The 21,389-nt window shown below is 39.4% G+C and overlaps 1 long non-coding RNA gene across 1 annotated transcript in view; it reads left to right on the top strand.

Annotated features, from left to right (window-relative positions):
- Positions 1 to 21,389, top strand: part of LOC118882714 — a 129,160-nt gene that overhangs the window by 58,013 nt on the left and 49,758 nt on the right. Inside the window, exon 3 of the long non-coding RNA XR_005016835.1 lies at positions 14,575 to 14,686. This is a non-coding gene — a long non-coding RNA (uncharacterized LOC118882714). The remainder of the gene's footprint in view (positions 1 to 14,574; positions 14,687 to 21,389) is intronic.

Consider the following 21,389-nt stretch of genomic DNA (forward strand, 5'->3'; position numbering starts at 1 on the left):
TATTTTCTTTCTGCTAGTACAATTAATGATCAAAAATTTTGTCATCTGCTTTTATATTAACATGAGTAGATTAAGTGGAATAATTATACAATTATAAGAATTGTGAAACTGGAATTGCTGGCAAAGGATTTTTGTTGAACCTCTCTGCATGAAATAGTGAAAGGAAGGATATGCTATCTGGATAAGGAGAAAAATGGAGTGTGGGAGTGGAGTGTGAATAGTTTTAAACCTCTCTTCCCAGCTTTGGTTGTTTTCTGGAAGGTTTCAAATAAATCAGTGTTCATCTGACACAATTTTTTTTTTTAAACATCTTTATTGAAGTATAATTGCTTTACAATGGTGTGTTAGTTTCTGCTTTATAACAAAGTGAATCAGTTATACATACATCTGACACAATTTTACGATAGCCATCTTAATTCCCAGTATCTAGTGTTTGCATAAGGTTTTGAAATTTTCAAAAATGCTTTATTATTAGTAGTATTATTTTTAGAGCTGCACATCCACCTTATAGGAATGCAATGAAGATATATACATAGAGAGAGAGAGAAGTCAATTAAGATATAGAAAAATTAGGAAACTTGAAAAGGTCACACTATAAGTTAATGGCAAGATCCAGGACTGAATTTACCACTTACTCATTAATTCTTTTGGATAAGCATTTATAAGCTCATACCCATCATTATTTAAAGATAAGTTAGTCCAGCCTGTAATTACACAGATGTAAAAGCTAAGTTCTGTGGAATAGGTAACAGAGCTAGAGCTCAAGGGGGAGGGAGGGAGGGAGAAGAATGGACTGGGAGTTTGGGTTTGGTAGATGCAAACTGTTACATTTAGAATGCATAAACAACAAGGTCCTAATATATAGCACAAGGAACTATATTCAGTATCCTGTGATAAACCGTAATGGAAAAGAATATAAAAAAAGAATGTCTATATGTCTATAACTGACTCACTTTGCTGTACAGCAGAGACTGGCACAACATTGTAAATCAACCATACTTCAATAAAATAAAAAGAAAGAAAGGACTAGGTCAAATATGGAAAATCTAGATTCATTACTTCCTTAATTTTACAAATGATTTTGTAATTAAATTCACAGTCAATGTTTCCTGTCACATCTGTACTTGCTGTGGAACAGGCTTCAAGGCACAGTCCTGACTTAGCTCTGCCTCTCTAGCCAGCTTAGAATTGAAGCAAAATTCTTAAGTGTCAATGCATGTGAAACCAGTATGATGATAAAGGGCAACAACTGACATCATCAAAACACAACTTTATTTTCCACCATCCCTTTAAAATATATTCAAGTCAGGGTGATTTTTCTCTGCCCTTGGATGAAAACTTCCACACCAGCACCTTTTATGCACACTTTTTGACAGAGATCAGAATGTCCAATCAAAGATATTAATGAAAACTCTGAATTTTATTGAGCATTATAACCTCTCCTTCTTCAGTGAGAACTTCAGGGGAAATGGAAGCCTGCAGTAGGCAAAAGAGAATAATAAGCTTCTTGTCTAATTCTTTATTTGTTCTTTTCAACCCTCACCCGACCTTGCTGGGCACATTCTGACACCTACAGAGTCTGGGAAGGGTGAGTGTGAAGTATTAAAGGAAAGTGAAATCTTTTATTTAAATGGTACAATTGTAGGTTGTTTTTATGGTCTCTGGGCCTCAAAGATGTTTAAAGCTGGTGTGTGTGTGTGTGTGTGTGTGTGTGGTGCTGCCAGAGACTCTTTAATAGTTTGTGGTTTTTCTTTCCAACTAAAGTTCATGTGACCTGGGTAAGCAGATGCATCATTTTATGGATGACAATTTTCCATAAATTAAGCAATTCCTAGGAATACAAAGCCTCCCCCTTAGTTTCTTGTTACAGGGATTTGTGCATCCCAAGTGACCCAATTGGACAAGACCCATTATGAACCCAGGTTGGTTCTTCCCCTTTACAGATGGCCTCCAACTATCTGTAGGAAATACCCTGTTCTCACCAACTCTTAGAGGTAGGCTGATTGCAGACTAGCAGCCCTCTCCTGGATGTCCAACAAAGTAGCACGGCTTGGACCTTCCTTCTGTCCTTTGTGGGAGTCACACCAGCCTAGATGCAGGGTGACCTCTTTCACTGGGAATGAGATGAGACCTTCCTGTGAGGTGGTGGGCAAATCAGGGCACAACAGCTCTTTCTAAAGAAAAACTCTTCTCAAATACTTCTTACCAAACCCTCTCTTCTTTCACTTGCCAACCCCTTTTTATAGATTTTATCTACCTGAGGAATCCAAAAGTTCTAGACTTGATTCAAAGAATTGCCTTTTAACATCTGCTTATGATGATTTGAAACCGCACTTTGGAAATTCTCATGTCTTGTCAATTGGTGCCTGGTTGGATTTCATTTTTAATATCTTGCAATATGTGATTTATAGTCAAGGGTATAGGTATATGAGTCTTAGAGAAGCAGTTCCTGCAGCCAAGTAGGTGTTTATTAGATGTTGAGATAATAGATGGATAAAAGCAAATTCAGCCATGCTGTTGATCATTTGTGAGCTGAAATGGAAGATCTTACCTCCAGTCTATTATTTGCAATGGACATGATTGGGAAAGGGAACATATTTACAAAAATCTTACATAGGGATTGCTCAGTCATTGTTTTGACTTACCTCCCAAAACTTGTACAGTGAAAATTCTCTAATCAGGTGGCCTCTTCTAAATCAAATTAAATTTTACGGTACTTATGGATGTCCTTTATAATTTTCAAAATAAAATTTTAAAAAGCAATATTTATTTTGTTTAACTTGGGATATCTTCAAATTAATATGTATTTATCATATTATTTACCATTTGGAAAAAGTGCTTTTTTTTGGAAGCCATCATTTGATACCACCATGAATGATAAAAACAGCAAATACAGTTTACAGATCATTGCATTTATAGTCTTCTTTTCCCCATCATTATTCCTTTTATTCCAGAGGAATAAATACGTTTTTCCAGAGTCAAGTGAAGAGCTATAGTGACATTGATGGGCAAGCATATTTTGTGCTTTGTCAATTCAAATAAAATCCAAGCTATTTTTTAGCAAGGATTAAAATCAAGTGATGTATATTTTTTTTTTTTTTTTTTTTTTTTAAATTTATTTATTTATTTATTTATTTTTGGCTGTGTTGGGTCTTCGTTTCTGTGCGAGGGCTTTCTCCAGTTGCGGCAAGTGGGAGCCACTCTTCATTGCAGTGCGCGCGGGCCTCTCACTGTCACGGCCTCTCCCGTTTCGGAGCACAAGCTCCAGACGCGCAGGCTCAGTAGTTGTGGCTCACGGGCCTAGCTGCTCCGCGGCATGTGGGATCCTCCCAGACCAGGGCCCGAACCCGTGTCCCCTGCATTGGCAGGCAGACTCTCAACCACTGCGCCACCAGGGAAGCCCAAGTGATGTATATTTAAAAAGGACCTGTGTATACAGTCACAAGTAATGATGATAGTATCTTAGAGTATTCTTTTTTAAAAATTCATCATTTGTTCAACATGATTTGTAACATATCTAGTATTTCTGTTCTCCTCAGTTTTCTATCATTGGTTGTATTTGAAACTGATTTGAAATACAAAACACATTATAAGACATATTATGTGACTGGGTGCAAGACAAAGCCAAATTATCCATCAAGAACGGGGAGACCTACAAGGGGAGGAAGGGGAGCAAAAATGAGAAGGCTGTCACCTGTGCTCACACTGTAGAATTATACTATCAGCAACCGTGCTATTTCCTGGATCACTGGCCTTTCAACACAGTAGCAAACTGAAATGGCAAACACAATTTTTTCCTTCAAATACTTTATACAATCAGATTTGTTTGTACAAAATAACTAAAAAATGACTCAGAACTTAAAGAGGGCTGGAAATTATAACTGCCCAATTGTTATAATAGTGAAGCATGGATTGTGGGAAGGACTGCCCGAGTTCTAACCCTGCCTTCTACACTAAGTAGTTCTGGGACCAGGGTAATCACTTAAATTGCTTGAGTACTATTATTACTTAAGTAATAGTACTTACCTCAGGCAGTTTTTGTAAAAATGAATGAGATAGTACATGCAAAACATGTAGCAAGTTCCTGGCACATAATGAAGTTTTGAGAATATTGGGTAGTGATTTTTTGGAGATTGAGCTGCTGTACAGGCGTCAGTCAGTCGACCATTATTTAGTGACCATCACAGGGGGTCAGATACTGAGCGAGCACTGGGATCAGAGCTTGACAGGCAGTCGTAGTCTCTGTTCTAAAGAGCTTTCAATCTGGCAGAAAAGACAGACAAAACACAGAGTCAAAGGAAATGACTGCAAATTTTACAGACACTAAGGAGATAAAATAGGACAAAACTAGTGAGGGATCTATGTTGGCTATGGTGTTAGAAATGTTATCATTAAGAAGGGAACATTTAGTATTGCCAGTGATCAGCTTAAAAGATGAGAGGAGCCGTGTGAAGAATGTGAGCACAAGCGCTCAAGCAGGTGAAAGGCACGTGTAAATGCAATGAGAAGGGAACAATGCTTTGAACAGTGTAAGAACTGATAGACCAGGGAGGCTGGAGCACACTCTTGAGTAAGGGGGGCAGGGGCATCATGCCTTGAATATATAGTCAGAGTTCACCTCACTCAAGATCCCATGGACCATTGTAGGGATTTGGGATTTCATTGTATGGAATGGGAAACCACTGAAAGGTTTTAAGCAAAGTTGCAACATGACGTAGTTTGCATTTAAAACCTCTCTTCTGCTGCTTTATGGACAAGTATCTCCAAATGTTTTGCATGCTGATCAGACAATGGAGAAGGCAGAATTTGAACCTAGGTAGTCATCCCCACAACCATGTGCTTAACCATTGTGCAATGCTGCTTCTGATTCTATAACTCCTATGTCTAGGTTGTGTCATTTTTAGTTACTTTGTACCAACAAATCTGATTGTACAGAGTATTTGAAGGAAAAAAAAAAGAAATGCATAGCCATTTCAACTTGGTATTGTGTTGAAAAGAAATAACATGCTAACTACTCATGTAATTCTGTGATGTGGGCATCAGGTAATACCATTTTCACTTTGCAGCCCTTCTCCCTCTTATAGGCTGTCCTTGTCTTAACTTGGCTTCTTCATCTTGCAGTAAATCACATATGTCTTATAATTGCAACAATGTTTTTATAATAATTAACAAAATACTTGGTTCCCAATGGATACCAGGCAGTATCTTGCATGTTAGATCAGTTTCAAATAGAACCAATGATAGAAAACTGGGGAGAATAAAGATACTGAATGTGCTCAGACCCTATCAAAGGAATGGCAGATTTTTTTTAAAAAAAGAATACTCTTTAAAATACTATTAGCACTACCTGTGACTGTGTATAAACAGGTCATTTTTCAGACATCACTGGATGTTAATCTTTGCTAACAGAATAGTCTGTCATTTACTGCTTGGGGTTTATTTGAATTGACAAAGCACAAAACATTTTTGCTTATCGCTGTCACTACAGTGCTTCAATTGAGTCTTGAAGAGCTTAATGCAGGAAAAAGAAAAATGATGACAGGTTAAATAATTACAAATGTAATCGTCTATAAACTGTATTTGCAGTTTTTCAACAATAATGATGTTATGATCTGAGGGACTTCAAAAGAAAAAATAACTTTTTTTTTTTTTACCAATTGGCAAATATATTAGAAGACATTGCAAGTTAAAGAAGATATTTTTAAAAATTATTTTGAAAACTATAAAAAGTAACCAGAAATGATGAAAACTTAAATTTGGTTTAGTGGGGATCATCTGATTAGAGAAACATAATTGTGTCAGCTTTGAGAAGTAAGTCAACATCATGACAGCAATCCTTATATAAAATTTGGGAGATATGCTTCCTCTCCCAGTCATCTCCACTCCAAGTGCTAGATTGAGAGTTTGAATCTTCCATTTTTGTTTTAAGTTATATATGTACTGAAATCATCAAATGAAATAATTAAATAATTGAAGGTTAATAAAAGTAAATCTCTCTATTTTTTTATACAAAAGTAAGTCTACCTAAAATATCTATGAAATTTATCCTGAGTCCATTGCTGCTAAGATAATGTAACCCACATTGGAGACAATTGTAGTAGAAAGGGGATGGGAGCAAAGCAGTGTTGGAGATAGGGGGTGCATCAGTGTACATCAGTGTAGCTGCTGTGGTTGTCCAGTTGTAATTGAGGACAGCTTCAACGAGGGTGGTGGGGCGATTCTTATGATGAAAAGACAATGCCTTTAAGATATATTTTTCTCATGCATAATTGACAGATCACCATAATTACCATGACTGTACCCACTTCTTGTCTCACAGCATCAATGGTTTTCCCATTAAATGCTTATTCATTTTAATTCCACGAATGAAGTCTATTGAGGAAAGTTAGTGGGCTAATGGATTTAAAACACCTCTAATTAGACTAGTTCGCTTTCTGATATGACTGGCAAAATGGGATTGAGTTGGAGAATTTGTGATATTTTTATTCTGTTTATTGACAGAGGTCAATGGGTGGTAGAGATGTATAAAATTAAATGTAATAATGTCAAAAATTGAAGTCAACTTAATCTACATCCAGCTAGTTAGGAGGTGCCAATTTTATACTAGGGTACAATCCTGGGTTCCCAGAATAAGCCATTAATCAAGGATAGCACACACCTGTGAACTTCCCAAGGTCCTCTGATTACAGACAGGAAACTTGCTCATTCTTCCTTCCACCTTTGTTATCAAAGGCTGAGACACTTTTTTTTTTGCAATAGTTTTCAGAAAGAGGACTCTTGGATAACACTACTTGTGAAGGTTTGTAAAACAATTAAGTGTATCAATTTTCTATAAGTGTTACATACCAGCTGCAAACTTAGTGGCTTAAAACAGCAATCTTTCAGATCACTCAGGAATTTGCCTTTGGGCAGGAACCTGTCTTCTTGTTTCTCTTTTTTTTTTTTCTTTTTACAACAGTCTGCTTTGATTTTTTTCTAACATCTTTATTGGAGTATAATTGCTTTACAATGGTGTGTTAGTTTCTGCTTTATAACAAAGTGAATCAGCTATGCATATACATATATCCCCATATCTCCTCCCTCTTGCGTCTGTTTCTCTTGACATTTGCTGGTGCACCTTCACTAGGGCTGAGCATCCCCTCTTGAGATAGCTTGATCACAGGGCCCAATCACTTGCCAAGCTGGCACTGGCTGTCAGCTGGGGCTAGGTTCTGGGGGCCTGTGTTCCTCTTCCTTATGGCAAGGTGGCTGAGCTCCAAAGCAAGTGTCCGAAGAGAACCAGGCAAAACTTGTATAGTCTTCTGGCATCTAACCTCAGAGATCGCATAATGTCACTTCCGTCACAGCCATACTCTGGCCAGGTTAGGAGACGGGAATATCAAAGTCATATGATAGGTAGAGCATGTGGGGTGAGTGAAATTGTTGCAGCCATTTTCAGAAAATACAATCTGTCATAACTAACTTTTCTTAGATATTACCTAAAAGTTTTCATTTTTTTATTTTTTTATTTATTTTTATTTTTATTTTTAGCTGTGTTAGGTCTTCGTTTCTGTGCGAGGGCTTTCTCTAGTTGCGGCGAGTGGGGGCCACTCTTCATTGTGGTGCGCAGGCCTCTCACTATCGCAGCCTCTCTTGTTGCGGAGCACAGGCTCCAGACGCGCAGGCTCAGTAATTGTGGCTCACGGGCCCAGTTGCTCCGCGGCATGTGGGATCTTCCTAGACCAGGGCTCGAACCCGTGTCCCCTTCATTGGCAGGCAGATTCTCAACCACTGCGCCACCAGGGAAGCCCCACTTTTTTATGATTAACAATTTCTCTCTCTCGAGGTGTTACCATGAGAGGCACATAGACTAGATTTTCTGTAAGAAAACATAGTTATATTAGAAACTGGAGGTAGTATTACTTTATTGTAATTGTTATTTGTATTTTGGGCATCATTCGTTATTGATTAAATGAAGATATATTAGAATACTAAGAACTGCAAAGACACGAAGCAGGCATTTTAGTCTGCTGCAAGCAAACACACATACCCGTCCCCACACATGCAGGGCCTCACATTACCCTCCCCCCACCACGTGCACACACAGACCCTGCTGCTGCTTTGCATTTCTGGGATGTCCTCCACTCTGGGACGCTCAGATTGTGCTCTGAGGGTCCCAAAGACCAAGAGCAGACAGGACGCGATCCCTACCTGCAGTACACATACCGGTAACACTGACAAAGTTTCTGGAGCCCTGGAGACAAGGCTCCCAGGGGGGACAGGAGGCAGCAAAGAGAGAAGAGGTGGGGTAGGGTGTGGGACCAGGTGGCCGCAGCACCCGAAAGCCGAGAGGAAGGGTCGTTCGGGGCGGCGGCGCGTGCAATCCGTGCGCAGCCGGGGCCGCAGCTCCCTCACTCCGGCCGCCCCGCCAGCCCGCGGTCCCTCCGCCGGTGCTTCCGTCCACCTCCAGGCCCCTTGGCGGCGGTGGGTCGTCCGCTCAAGGGGCGCCACCCGCCCCAGAACTGTCTTCGTTGGTGCCCCCTTCAACTTAAATGGAACGGGGGTCTAAGCGCCCTGCCCTAGGACCGCTCAGGGGAGATCGCTGCGGCGCCACTCAGGTTTGGGACCTCTCTCCGGTTCAACGATGGGGAAAGGTGGGAAAAGTTGGGGGGCGGCGGCGCCACTGTTCAGCCGGGCTGTGCGCCTTCCATCACCTGTGGGCTCGTGCTCCTCTGCGGGGCGGAAGGTTGAGGCTTCTGCGGCCTCAGCCACACCCGGGCTCGGAGCTGCTCTGCGCCCTGCTCTAGGGAGGGTGGTGGCATTTCAACTTGGGGAGGCGAGGCTGGGCTCCTACCGCGCCTCCGCTTCGCCCAGGGCGCCCTCTAGAGGGAGCCAGTGGAGAAGGGAAGGGAGCCTGAGCCCGGGGGGGTAAATGCCCTGCCGTAGGGCGTGGACAAAACCTCTAGCTTCCTGGTGAAGGAGTTAAGGAGGACCCGCAGTGGGTTTGCTCCAACAGGAGACTCAGCACCGGAGCAAGCCATGGTCCGGTGGTTTAAAAAAAAAAAAAAGCAGAGTGAATAGAGGCATGGTGATGGGCTGGGAGCCAAGAAATGCAGAGTGGAAAGGGTTAAAGTCAGCGGGGGATCAAAAGGGGAAGAGGTTGGATGAGGGCTTCTGGATTTGGGAGAAGCTATGAACTAGAGCCTACACCCCTATTCCTTGGGAATAATAGAACTTGCTGAAAAAACTATCTCCATCCCATCTCATCCTCATCTCCTTCAAAATCCAAGTGTCCAGGAAACTTCCAAGCAAGAAGACAAATCTACTTCCTGGAGAGTGAGTGCACAGATTATCCAGCCTGGTACCTTTCCCTGTTTTCAGTTGTAATGTAATTGCCAGAAACCTTTTCCTGGAAGAAAAGTGCTACTTTAGTTAGTTGTACTCATCTTTAGTTTTTTATTTAAAGTTTATTTAAAGTACACATCTTAAAATAATAATCTGCTCGTTTTTATTTCTTTGGTACATAGGTATATATTATATTAAGACAAATCATAATAACATTTAGTATGATATCATCCACAGGGTTTACCCTACAATTCAACCTTTATGTCACAGGTTATGATTTCATATCATTCTCTGGATTGGTTTAATTAAATAATTGAATCAGATATTCTTTCCATTAGGGTTTGAGAGACTTTTGCCTTCACTTCGTAACTTAATCACCATATCTCTCATATCATAACCCTGAAAATTAATCCTCCAATTTGAACTTGAATCCTCTTATACTAATTGAATAACTTTCCTGCTGCTTTAAATAATCAAAGTTCTATATTTAAGCAGAAAGTTTAAATTCTTGAAACATGTAAGACTTGTTAAGCCAAAATTCAAATAACTTTGGGCTTGAATTATTTCTGCCGTTTAATACTGTCCAAGTTGGAAAACACCTCTTTGGGTTCTATATTTGTTCATCCTGAAATAAAAATCTTGGAAAGACTGAGGAGCAGAGAGCACATTTTTTTTGGCAAATCAGAAACTTCAGTTAAGAAATGGAACAAAATACTGCTGGGTTTTTGTCAAAAGTGCTCGAAATCTTAATGGGGCTTATTTGGTTCAGGACACAAGAAGAGAATGACAGAATGAAATTTCTGTAGTAAACTATAATATTTGTGAAATATAAATATCAAAGCATTTTTATTAGTGGAATTTCTTTTCTTTGAAGCCTTATATTCAATAATGACAACCCCCAAACACACTAAGAGGTAGTTTTTTCAGTATGTGCATACTCGCTGAAAAGGAAGAATTTATTTTGTTCCCCTAAAATAATATGAAAATACAGTTCTACCTGTTTGTTTATCTTAATTAATGTGTTATTTCTCTACCTAAACAAAGATTCTGGGAAAGATTCCTGAAAGATTCCTTTCCTTTTCAGAAAGGGAAACACTGGGCAAACAGCATTCCTGCAGCAAGCAAAAATCATGGTAGACGAGAGTGTCAGGATGAAACACACCAGAGCGAGATTAATGGCCACCTTTGAAAAGCATGTTTCTCATTACTTTGGATGGGAAAACTATTCAAAAGATGGGCTATTCAAAACATGAGACAAAGAGCAACTTATTATATAATGTTTATTATGAAAGAATAGGATCTATTCTGATGTATAGGTAAGAAAAAAATAGGGTGTAAATGTTGTACACAAGAAAATTCATGTGTTTTTAAAATTCTCATGTTGGAATAATTTTAGATGCATAGAAGAGTTGCAATGGATGTGGAGAGAGTTTCTGCATTCCATTCACCCAGATTTCACATTTCATATCATATGTTTGTAATAAAATAATTAGTTTGCATCCCTTCCTAAGATTTCACAACATGATGGTTGACTTTTCTTTTAACTTGTACTCTTTGTGATATACGGTTATATGAGTTTTGTTAGATGCATAGTCATGTATCCACCACATACTACTATAAAGAAGAGTTCCATCACCCTAAAATTTTCTCTGTACTGCTGTTGTGTAGTCAGCTCTTCCCCCTTCTCTCAGTACTTAGCATCCACTGATCATCATGCCATCTCACAGTTCTGTCTTTCTCAATGTCATATAAATGCAGTCATGCAATATATATCCTTTTGGGTTTGACTTCTTTCACTTAGCAAAATGCTTTCAAGGTTCATCTATGTTTTTGCATGAATTAATATAGTCCATTCCTTTTTATTGTTGAGTATTATTCCATTGTATGGATGTACTATAATTTGTTTATCCATTACCCTGTTTCCAGGTTTTATGAATAAACCTACTATAAACTCTCTTCAGGGGGTTTTTACAGAGATGGTAATGTTTGTGTTGGGTCTAGAAGACTAAGTTGCAGCTCACCAAGTAGAAATGCTAAATGAGAGACTTAGAGGTTGGAAAACTAATGAATAAAAATGACAGAAAAACTTGAGTTTCAGCCCAGATTCTACCACCCAATGTTGGGAAGGACATTCTGAGTCTCAATTTCTTTATCTGTAATAGGGCTATTGCAGTAATCAAGGAAGATGCTGCACATGAAACATCCCATACGTGATAAGATGCTGTGCTGTATTGGCCATCATAGTAACTGCAGCTGAGTTCATCAAGCACTTTTTGAGCACACCCAGTATGCCAAGCACTGTGTTGGTAGAAGTAGCAAGAACAGATGAGTCAGTTCCTAGATCTAAGCTCAATGCTTTATGGGAGACGGATCTGAAAAAGGAGGAACACAGAAGGTGTGTTAGGAAGACGGCATATAAATGTTAATGACAGCCTCTACTGTGCATGTTGGACTGACTAGGAGATGGTGATGTGCATGGCAAATATGTAGATGTCAATCCTTAGAGTTAGTGTGGGGTACTGGAAAGAGCACAGACTTTGGGGTTAAAGAGAATAAGTTCAATCTTATTATTCATGTGGCTATTAAATAAATCAATAGTCTTGAGCAAGTTGCTTTATTTCTTAGAGCAGAGGGATTTACAGTTATTAATCAAGATATAAAAAGTACTTGACACATTCACTCTCTCACTCACTTATTCATTCAACAAATACTAACATTGTTTGTAATGCAATAGATTAGATAGACAAGGGGAGGAAATAAAACCATAAATACATAAAATGAATAATGAATTTTGGATGATGATAAATCATGTAAATTTAATAGATAGGGTGATGTGATAGGGAGTGACAGAAGAAGAGACATTAGATTGGGTGGATAAGGAAATGCTTTCGAAGGAGGAAATATTTTAGCTGAAATGTGAATGATGAGAAGGAGTTGGCTATGTTCAATGGACTGTTCCATAAACATAATGAATGCTTATTACAGAACCCATGTTTGTTATCTTAAAAAGTAGGTATCAAATTGTCAGATCAGGAAGGGGTTAGAGATAATCATAACATGTGATTATTTTATCTTTAATTCTGAGGAATGTGTTAAAATGCAGATCCCAGGGCTCCAGCTCTCAGTTGCCCTCTTAGCCCAGCACAGAGCCAAGGTCTAATTTCTAAGCTTGGCAAAACTATCCAAGTCCAGCTTTCTTTCTAAGGCATCATTCTATTTGGGTTCCAAAGAGTCAACAGATACACTGTTGCTGTGCTTCTAGCAGCCTAATTAAAGGGAAAACTGACAGGCCCCGGAGGTCCTGAAGGGTAGAATTGGAAAGAATACCCTGAACTTATGCTGGATGTTGACCATGAATCAGGCTTTTCCAACTGCAGCCTTTTCTTCTCTGCTGGCTTCCCTGCTACCTAAAAGACAAATTCTAGGAAAACACCATGGATTACTGTTGATTGGGTAGTGAAAAATAATCTCATCTGCTTGGACCCTGCCTTGTATCAATAATGTTGCTATTAATGCCATTGATTTAATCAAAGGGATTTGATTGGTATGGCTCCTGTTACATGTTAACAGATTGCTGCTCTAAAAGATTGAGTCAGTTAATATTATTGACAGCATTGGCTCAGGGGTCCAATAAACCCCAATTGTGAGTAAAAAGAAGGTTTTGAATCAATTTTTTAGCTTGAAATAACTGATGCTTACTTTATATGCATACTTTTATTTAATATCCAACTTCATTTTTTCCCCTTCAAATAGTTTAAAAGAATTTTGAGATTTTGTTCCAGTTATCTTTTCTTAGGCTCAGTTCTCCTCTCTCTTCCTCCCAGGAACTGGGTTATAGAATTGTATCTGCAAATCTTTAATGCCAGTGGCACGAAATATTGTGAAGCTATATACTGAGAGGGCTAAGTGCAAGTGTGAAGATGGTCCCTATACTGGGGACTTTTTCCTGGGCTGTGAGAGGGACTGTCCCTAAGAAAATGCACTCTGAGGCCCCTTCTCTCTGTTGCTCTTTCCTTCTTACTTCCATAACTATGGGAGATGCTGTCACATCAACATTCAGAGCAGGTTCAAAAATGTGAAAAAGCCCCTAAAAGTTTTCAGCCCAAGGCAGTCAACAGGGACTGAGGAGAATCCAATATCTCCCCTTTGCCTAGGGGATAGTAGGTGCTCACAGGTTTTCTGTTCTTATATGGACTTTACTTGAGAGATAGAGGGGGCAGAAATAAATGTTTTATTAAATTTAAAAAAAGGAGTACACTGGAGTGTAAAAAGTAAAAATTAGTCCCCTTCCAAATAATATCTGGGTTAAGTTTAATGTGTTTCTAATAGATTTACATTATTTTCTTTAAAAAATGAAATAATTCTAACATATATAAAGCATTATAAAGTAACATAATGGACTAGTAGACTCAAGAACCCATCTTTGAAACATTTTGCCATATTTCAATTTTTTATTTGCATATTAAAAATAAACTCATGATTAAGTTGGTTGATTTTTGTAACACAATTGGATCATACTGTTCATATTGTTCTTAACTTGTGTTTTTTATTCAACAATAACTCACATTTTTGAATATATAGATCATGTTTCTCAACATGGGAGGTGCGTCATAAGCATTTGAGGAGCTTTGAAAACAACACCCACGCCCACACCCACACCCACACCTGCTGAGATTCTGATTCAATTAGCTGGGGAGGGGTAAAAGTCCCCAGATGAATCTAATGGGTAGCCAGGCTTGGAAACTATTGATGTGAATATGCCTTCTTTAAAAAAAAATTACGTTGGATGTGCATGAGTTTCTGTACTTTTCCACCACTTAGTTATTGATGGATATTTAGGTTAGGTTCAGTTTAACAACATCTGGCATAGTTATCTTTTCTCCCATACATACATATGTACTCTGAGTCCTAATGCAGCTGTCTGACAAGTCTCTGATAGGAGAAGTGCTCCTAAAATTGTAGGACACACACCTGTTGACCTTGTTTGCCTTGGTTTGAAGCTAGCTTTGATAATTAGGAATCATGGTAAATGATGTGAGCTTAGACTTGATCCCAGAAAAGGCAGGTAATGACCCAACGCAGGTGTGTCTACTCAGGGCCAATCTGCGGGTTACTTTACGGCAGGCCAGCACTGTCATGCTTTGTGCTATTTAAACTCATTACCACAGCACTGGGGTGCTCACATTTTTCTAGTAGCTCAACTGACCGTTTGACTTGCGTGATAGCATCACCAGTTTTCCTGCCTCGTAGATTAGATGTTTGGTTGCCTGCTTTACGGCAGAGGCATCTCGTCAAAGATCCCGAGGAAGCAAAACATGGGACGAAGACATATTAGCTCCTTCACTGTGTTCCTGGATATAAGGTAAGAGGAAATGTTGAATTTTACTGTTCAGCCTTACCAGACTTGACACTGCATGCAAATGTGAGCTGATGTGACCTTATTCTTTAAAATGTTTGCCTGTGCTTTAAAAACAAACCAAACCTCTGAAAGAAATGCAAAGGAAGGGGATTAAATTTAAATTTAAGAGAATTGGAATTTGTATCTAGACTTTCGGTTTTTAGAAAGGCTGGTATAAAAGATAATTTATTTGAAAAGAAGTATTGGTTGCATAAAGATAGGCTGAAAGTGGTGTTTTTTCAGTGTTTCTTTATTTACCCTGTGCCCAGGGTCTCTCCTCTGCTGCGACTGCCTGGAACCAGGACTCTGGTTTTAAATTCCAGCCTGAGCTCCTTTTCAACAAAAAAAGCAATACTTCTAGGTACATTGGTGATAATTGCTGATAAAAATATGTATTTGAGGCAAAATTCATCCTTCTCAATCCTGGGCAAAGCTTGAATCTGTTTGACTTTATTTTTTAACGTGTATTTACTGAGTGCCTGATATCAAACAAAGCAAGTATGGTATCCTCTTTCATAAAGCTAACAGTCTGGTGGGAAAACAGATGGAAGCATTACAGAACATAATTCAGAAAACATTCCGCCCTTTCTCTCTGTTTTTACTCTCCTCTTTCTACCTCTCCGCTTCCCTTGATTCCCTCCTCCCTCTTTCTGGCCCCGCAATGAGGACACACACCTGGGGCTCCTGAAGATAAAGTATCTGAGTCTGTGGGGAAATGATGTGATACATTCCCTTACACAGCTGGACCAGGAAGTCTCCCAACTTGTAAGAAAGAAAATAAAATTGTCCGGAGCGAGAGACCAGCAACTGGGACATGGGCATGAATGGCGGGTGGGGGGAAGGACTGAGCTAAGACCCAGGCTGGGAAGACGGTTGTGTGGGATGCGTGTGTGGGAGGATACTAGATTCAGAGATGTGAAATAATGTCTGTACCTCGTTTAGAAAACTATGCTTTTAGAGTCATAATTCTTCACTGAAGAAATGAAATGCAAGTACGTATTACGAACTATCCTTGGATGTAGTGAGCACTTGGCTCAATTCATAAGCTGAGGCTGAAAAAACTTAAAGACGAGTTTACAAATGTGTCGCTCCACAGAGGACATCTGGGATCATGACAGATTTTAAAAACTGTTGTAACAGCAAATTGTTCTGTCTCAGATCTCCCCTTGAGGCATTATCGGGGTGGACCAAATACACACACACACACACACACACACACAGACACACACACACACACACAGACACACAGACACACACAGACACACACACACACACACACACACAGTTTTCCTTGCCATGTAAGACTGTTGAACTGCATGAGGGAGAGAAAGATTCAGGAAGAGAAACAATGTTATGTAGCTAGAGCTGTAAAAATATCAATACACACCATATACGTATATACAGAGACATACACACTACCTTTAAAAAATATATTTTGGTGCTGTCCTGGTTTTTCAAAAGTGGGAGAAAGGATCTAATTCCAATTAATGAGTTTGATGTGATTCGAAAGAAATATAATTTTTTCTTTGGACAAGGGCTCTGCTGGATGGATTCACACTTGATTAAAACTCAAATCGTGGCAACCTTGAAAGCTGTTTCTAATATTTGCTCGAAGTTTCTTCACTTGACCATATCTGGTACAACATTTTTTTCAGCAACTTAAAAAAAAAAAAAGCTTTTTATCACCTTGAGATCATTTAAAAACTAAGCTAAACAGTCATTATATTATGAGGAAAAAAAAAAAAGATTCAAAACAAAATACTTGAAGAAGTAATTCAGCAAGAGGTACTCAAAATAAAGTTCTATAAAACTATGCACACCTTTTGCTCCCGAAATTCGAATTATACTTTTCATCCTAAGAAAAATATTAGGCAAGAGTCAATGATACAGCACAATTTCTCATTACTGCTTTACATAAAATAGTAAATTACAGAAACCTACATTCCCAAGACTACAGTGTTAGTTTTGGCCTAACAAATTAATGAAATATTTTTAAAATCACATAAAATATGCTTTAGTGATTCCATAAAATGACCATGATATTCTGAGAAGGTGGGGGGGGGGGAGAATGTACAAAATATTATTAGAGTATGATTACATTTTTTTGTCTAAAAATGCACTGATTGACTGATTTACTAGGCACAATCACACCAACTTTTGTAAGTTGAGCCTAATTAATTTAACTGGGAATTATCTTTGTACTCAAGTAGGGGAGGGTGGAGGGAGTTCTGTTGGCTAAAATCCATAATGTTCATGAAGCAGCATCTTCATCAAGAGAAAAAGGAACTACAGTTGGAACTGGAAATCAAGAGTGGGAAGCAAAGTGAGCAAAGGTCTGGAAGAAAAATATAAAACATAAAAATTTGTGGAACCCAGTGAAAAACAACCTGGAGAACCAGGAACCTAGGAGACCCAAGGGTGAATAATGCCAGGTTCCACCAACAGGGGGAGCCCCACTCATGACAGCACCTGGGCTGGGTGGCCTTTTCTCTCTCTCCTTCAGCACTATTTGCTGTTGGAAACAAAAAAAGAATGAGACACTGATGTTGCCTTAAATCACAGAAGGAGGTAGTAAGTGAGGTGGGGAGTGTCAGGGGATATTCATTTGAAACAACGAATAAATGCATTAAATATAATGTATAAGGGATGATGTCTTATATTTTAAGTTTGCATGACACTTTTTGATTTAAAACCTCAAATGGAATTTGTCCCACTTGAATCTAATGGGTTATGTGAAGCCAAGACATTATCGTGCCCATTCTACAGATGAGAAATGTCACTTGCTGTGTTACCCCCCAATGATAAAAAACAATGGTTCACTCTCACAACACAGGGAGAAACACCTTCCTGTGAGCTGGCCTGGAGAGCCTTTATGGAGGTCATGTAATTTGGAAGAGTCCAGATTGGTTGAGCTAGAATGTAAATTCCAGGAGAGTATGGACTGTGGCTGTCCCATGCATAACTGAATCACCAGCACTGAAACAGTGAATACTCAGCAAATGCAGAATGAAGGAATAAATGAAAGAAATGATACATGAATGGACTGCAGCTGAGGTGTGGTTGTCAGGCAGGTGTGGACTCCTACAGACTAGGGCCCAGCCAGCACTCTCTGACCAGGATGTTATGGAGCAGGGATTGGCCCTCTGGAGGGCTTTAGGCCACACAGTTTGGTCTCCTCCCTCCAAGGTGAGGATTGGTGGGCGGGGCATTCATCTTTTTCTATCAGCAAATATTTATCTGACACCCACTGTGGGGCAGGTGCTGGCCTGAATGCCAGTCAATTTCCTGGCCTGGTTCAGGGCTTCTCACGGTTTCCCAGGCCCTTAGCAAGTGCTTGGTTGCCCCCGACAGGCCCCGTCCACTCAGGCCTCCAGCCAGGAGAGGCTGAGTGAGTAAGGCTGCTCCATCAGAGCCTCAAGAGTACATCAGGGTTCCCTGTCCTGGTGAGTTGACACATCAACCTTACCCTTCTCTCCACCTACACACAGGGGCCTTGAAATGGGATCAGTCTCTGGCAGGAAGCATAGATGGAGTCTTAGTTCTTTCCCCACAGAGGCCAGAAGAAGAGGCAGTTGGAAACAATGTCACAGTTCCAAACCTCTCCTTCAGGAACAGGGGCCTGAGAGGGTAACAGGCTTTCCTAAAGCCCCAGCCAGTAAACAATAGCTCCTACCCTATATCCGAGCAACATGTTCCCCTTCCCCTCCCCCAGTGAAGAACAGGTGCCACAGCAGTCCTGGGAGCACCAACCCTCTCAAAGGCAGGCCCTGCCTCCCCAGGAGCAGAGGACTCCTTAAAATGCTTAAGGAGGTCTGGAAGCAGCTGCCTCCAGCCCTGTGCTCCAAGGCATAATGAGCCCCTTGCTACTCACTCAGAGCCAGAGAAGCATTAAACACAAAGAAAATGGGACGTTTAAAAAGCTTCCCTGTCAAAAGTTATTTTACCATTTATTTCTTTTTTTTTTTATGGTGACAATGGGCAGAATATTTATTTTTTAACATCTGTATTGGAGTATAATTGCTTTACAATGTTGTGTTAGTTGCTGCTGTATAACAAAAGTGAATCAGCTATACATATACATATATCCCCATATCTCCTCCACTTGCATCTCCCTCCCACCCTCCCTATCCCACCCCTCTAGGTGGTCACAAAGCACCGAACTGATCTCCCTGTGCTATGTGGCTACTTCCCACTAGCTAGCTATTTTACATTTGGTAGTGTATATATGTCCATGCCACTCTCTCACTTCCTCCAGCTTACCCTTCCAACTACCCCGTGTCCTCAGGTCCATTCTCTACTGCTGCATCTTTATTCCTGTCCTGCCCCTAGGTTCTTCAGAACCTTTTTTTTCTTTTTTAGATTCCATATATATGTATTTGTTTTTCTCTTTCTGACTTACTTCACTCTGTATGACAGACTCTACGTCCATCCACCTCACTACAAATAATTCAATTTTGTTTCTTTTTATGGCTGAGTAATATTCCATTGTATATATGTGCCACATCTTTATCCATTCATTTGTCGATGGACACTTAGGTTGCTTCTATGTCCTGAATATTGTAAATAGTGCTGCAATGAACATTGTGGTACATGACTCCTTTTGAATTATGGTTTTCTCAGGGTATATGCCCAGTAGTGGAATTTCTGGGTCACATAGTAGTTCTATTTTTAGTTTTTTAAGGAACCTCCATGCTGTTCTCCATAGTGGCTGTATCAATTTACATTCCCACCAGCACTGCAAGAGAGTTCCCTTTTCTCCACACCCTCTCCAGCATTTATTGTTTGTAGATTTGTTGATGATGGCCTTTCTGACCTGTGTGAGGTGATACCTCATTGTAGTTTAGATTTGCATTTCTCTAATGATTAGTGATGTTGAGCATCCTTTCATGTGTTTGTTGGCAATCTGTATATCTTCTTTGGAGAAATGTCTATTTAGGTCTTCTGACCATTTTTGGGTTGGGTTCTTTGTTTTTTTGATATTGAGCTGCATGAGCTGCTTGTATATTTTAGAGATTAATCCTTTGTCAGTTGCTTCGTTGGCAAATATTTTCTCCCATTATGAGGGTTGTCTTTTAGACTTGTTTAGGGTTTCCTTTGCTGTGCAAAAGCTTTTAAGTTTCATTAGATCTCATTTGTTTATTTTTGTTTTTATTTCCATTTCTCTAGGAGGTGGGTCAAAAAGGATCTTGCTGTGATTTATATCAAAGAGTGTTCTTCCTATGTTTTCCTCTAAGAGTTCTATAGTGTCTGGCCTTATATTTATGTCTTTAATCCATTTTGAGTTTATTTTTGTGTATGGTGTTAGGGAATGTTCCAATTTCATTGTTTTACATGTAGCTGTCCAGTTTTCCCAGCACCACTTATTGAAGAGGTTGTCCTTTCTCCATTGTATATTCTTGCCTCCTTTATCAAAGATAAGGTGACCATATGTGCATGGGTTAATCTCTGGGCTTTCTATCCTGTTCCATTGATCTATATTTCTGTTTTTGTGCCAGTACCATACTCTCTTGATTACTGTAGCTTTGTAGTATAGTCTGAAGTCAGGGAGCATGATTCTTCCAGCTATGTTTTTCTTTCTCAGGATTCCTTTGGCTATTCGGGGTCTTTTGTGTTTCCATACAAATTGTGAAATTTTTTGTTCTAGTTCTGTGAAAAATGCCAGTGGTAGTTTGATAGGGATTGCACTGAATCTGTGGATTTCTTGGGGTAGTATAGTCATTTTCACAATGTTGCTTCTTCCAATCCAAGAACATGGTATATCTCTCCATCTATTTGTATCATCTTTAATTTCTTTCATCAGTGTCTTATAGTTTTCTGCATACAGGTCTTCTGTCTCCCTAGGTAGGTTTATTCCTAGGTATTTTATTCTTTTTGTTGCAGTGGTAAATGGGAGTGATTCCTTAATTTCTCTTTTAGATTTTTCATCATTAGTGTATAGGAATGCAAGAGATTTCTGTGCATTAATTTTGTATCCTGCTACTTTACCAAATTCATTGATTAGGTATAGTAGTTTTCTTGTAGCATCTTTAGGATTCTCTATGTATAGTAGCATGTCATCTGCAGGCAGTGACAGCTTTATTTCTTCTTTTCCAGTCTGGATTCCTTTTATTTCTTTTTCTTCTCTGATTGCCGTGGCTAAAACGTGCAAAACTATGTTGAATAATAGTGATGAGAGTGGGCAACCTTGTCTTGTTCCTGATCGCAGTGGAAATGGTTTCAGTTTTTCACCATTGAGAACGATGTTGGCTGAGGGTTTGTCATATATGGCCTTTATTATGTTGAGGTAAGTTCCCTCTATACTACTTTCTGGAGGGTTTTTATCATAAATGGGTGTTGAATTTTGTTGAAAGCTTTATCTGCTTCTATTCAGATTATCATATGGTTTTTATCCTTCACTTTGTTAATATGGTGTCTCATTGCCTGATTTGCGTATATTGAAAAATCCGTGCATTCCTGGGATAAACCCCACTTGATCATGGTGTATGATCCATTTAATGTGCTGTTGGATTCTGTTTGCTAGCATTTTGTTGAAGATTTTTGCATCTATGTTCATCAGTGATATTGGCCTGTAGTTTTCTTTTTTTATGACATCTTTGTCTGGTTTTGGTATCAGGGTGATGGTGGCCTTGCAGAATGTGTTTTCTTGATGAGTCTTGCTAATGGTTTA

The sequence above is a fragment of the Balaenoptera musculus genome, chromosome 16, assembly GCF_009873245.2.
Source record: "Balaenoptera musculus isolate JJ_BM4_2016_0621 chromosome 16, mBalMus1.pri.v3, whole genome shotgun sequence".
NCBI classification, from domain to species: domain Eukaryota; kingdom Metazoa; phylum Chordata; class Mammalia; order Artiodactyla; family Balaenopteridae; genus Balaenoptera; species Balaenoptera musculus.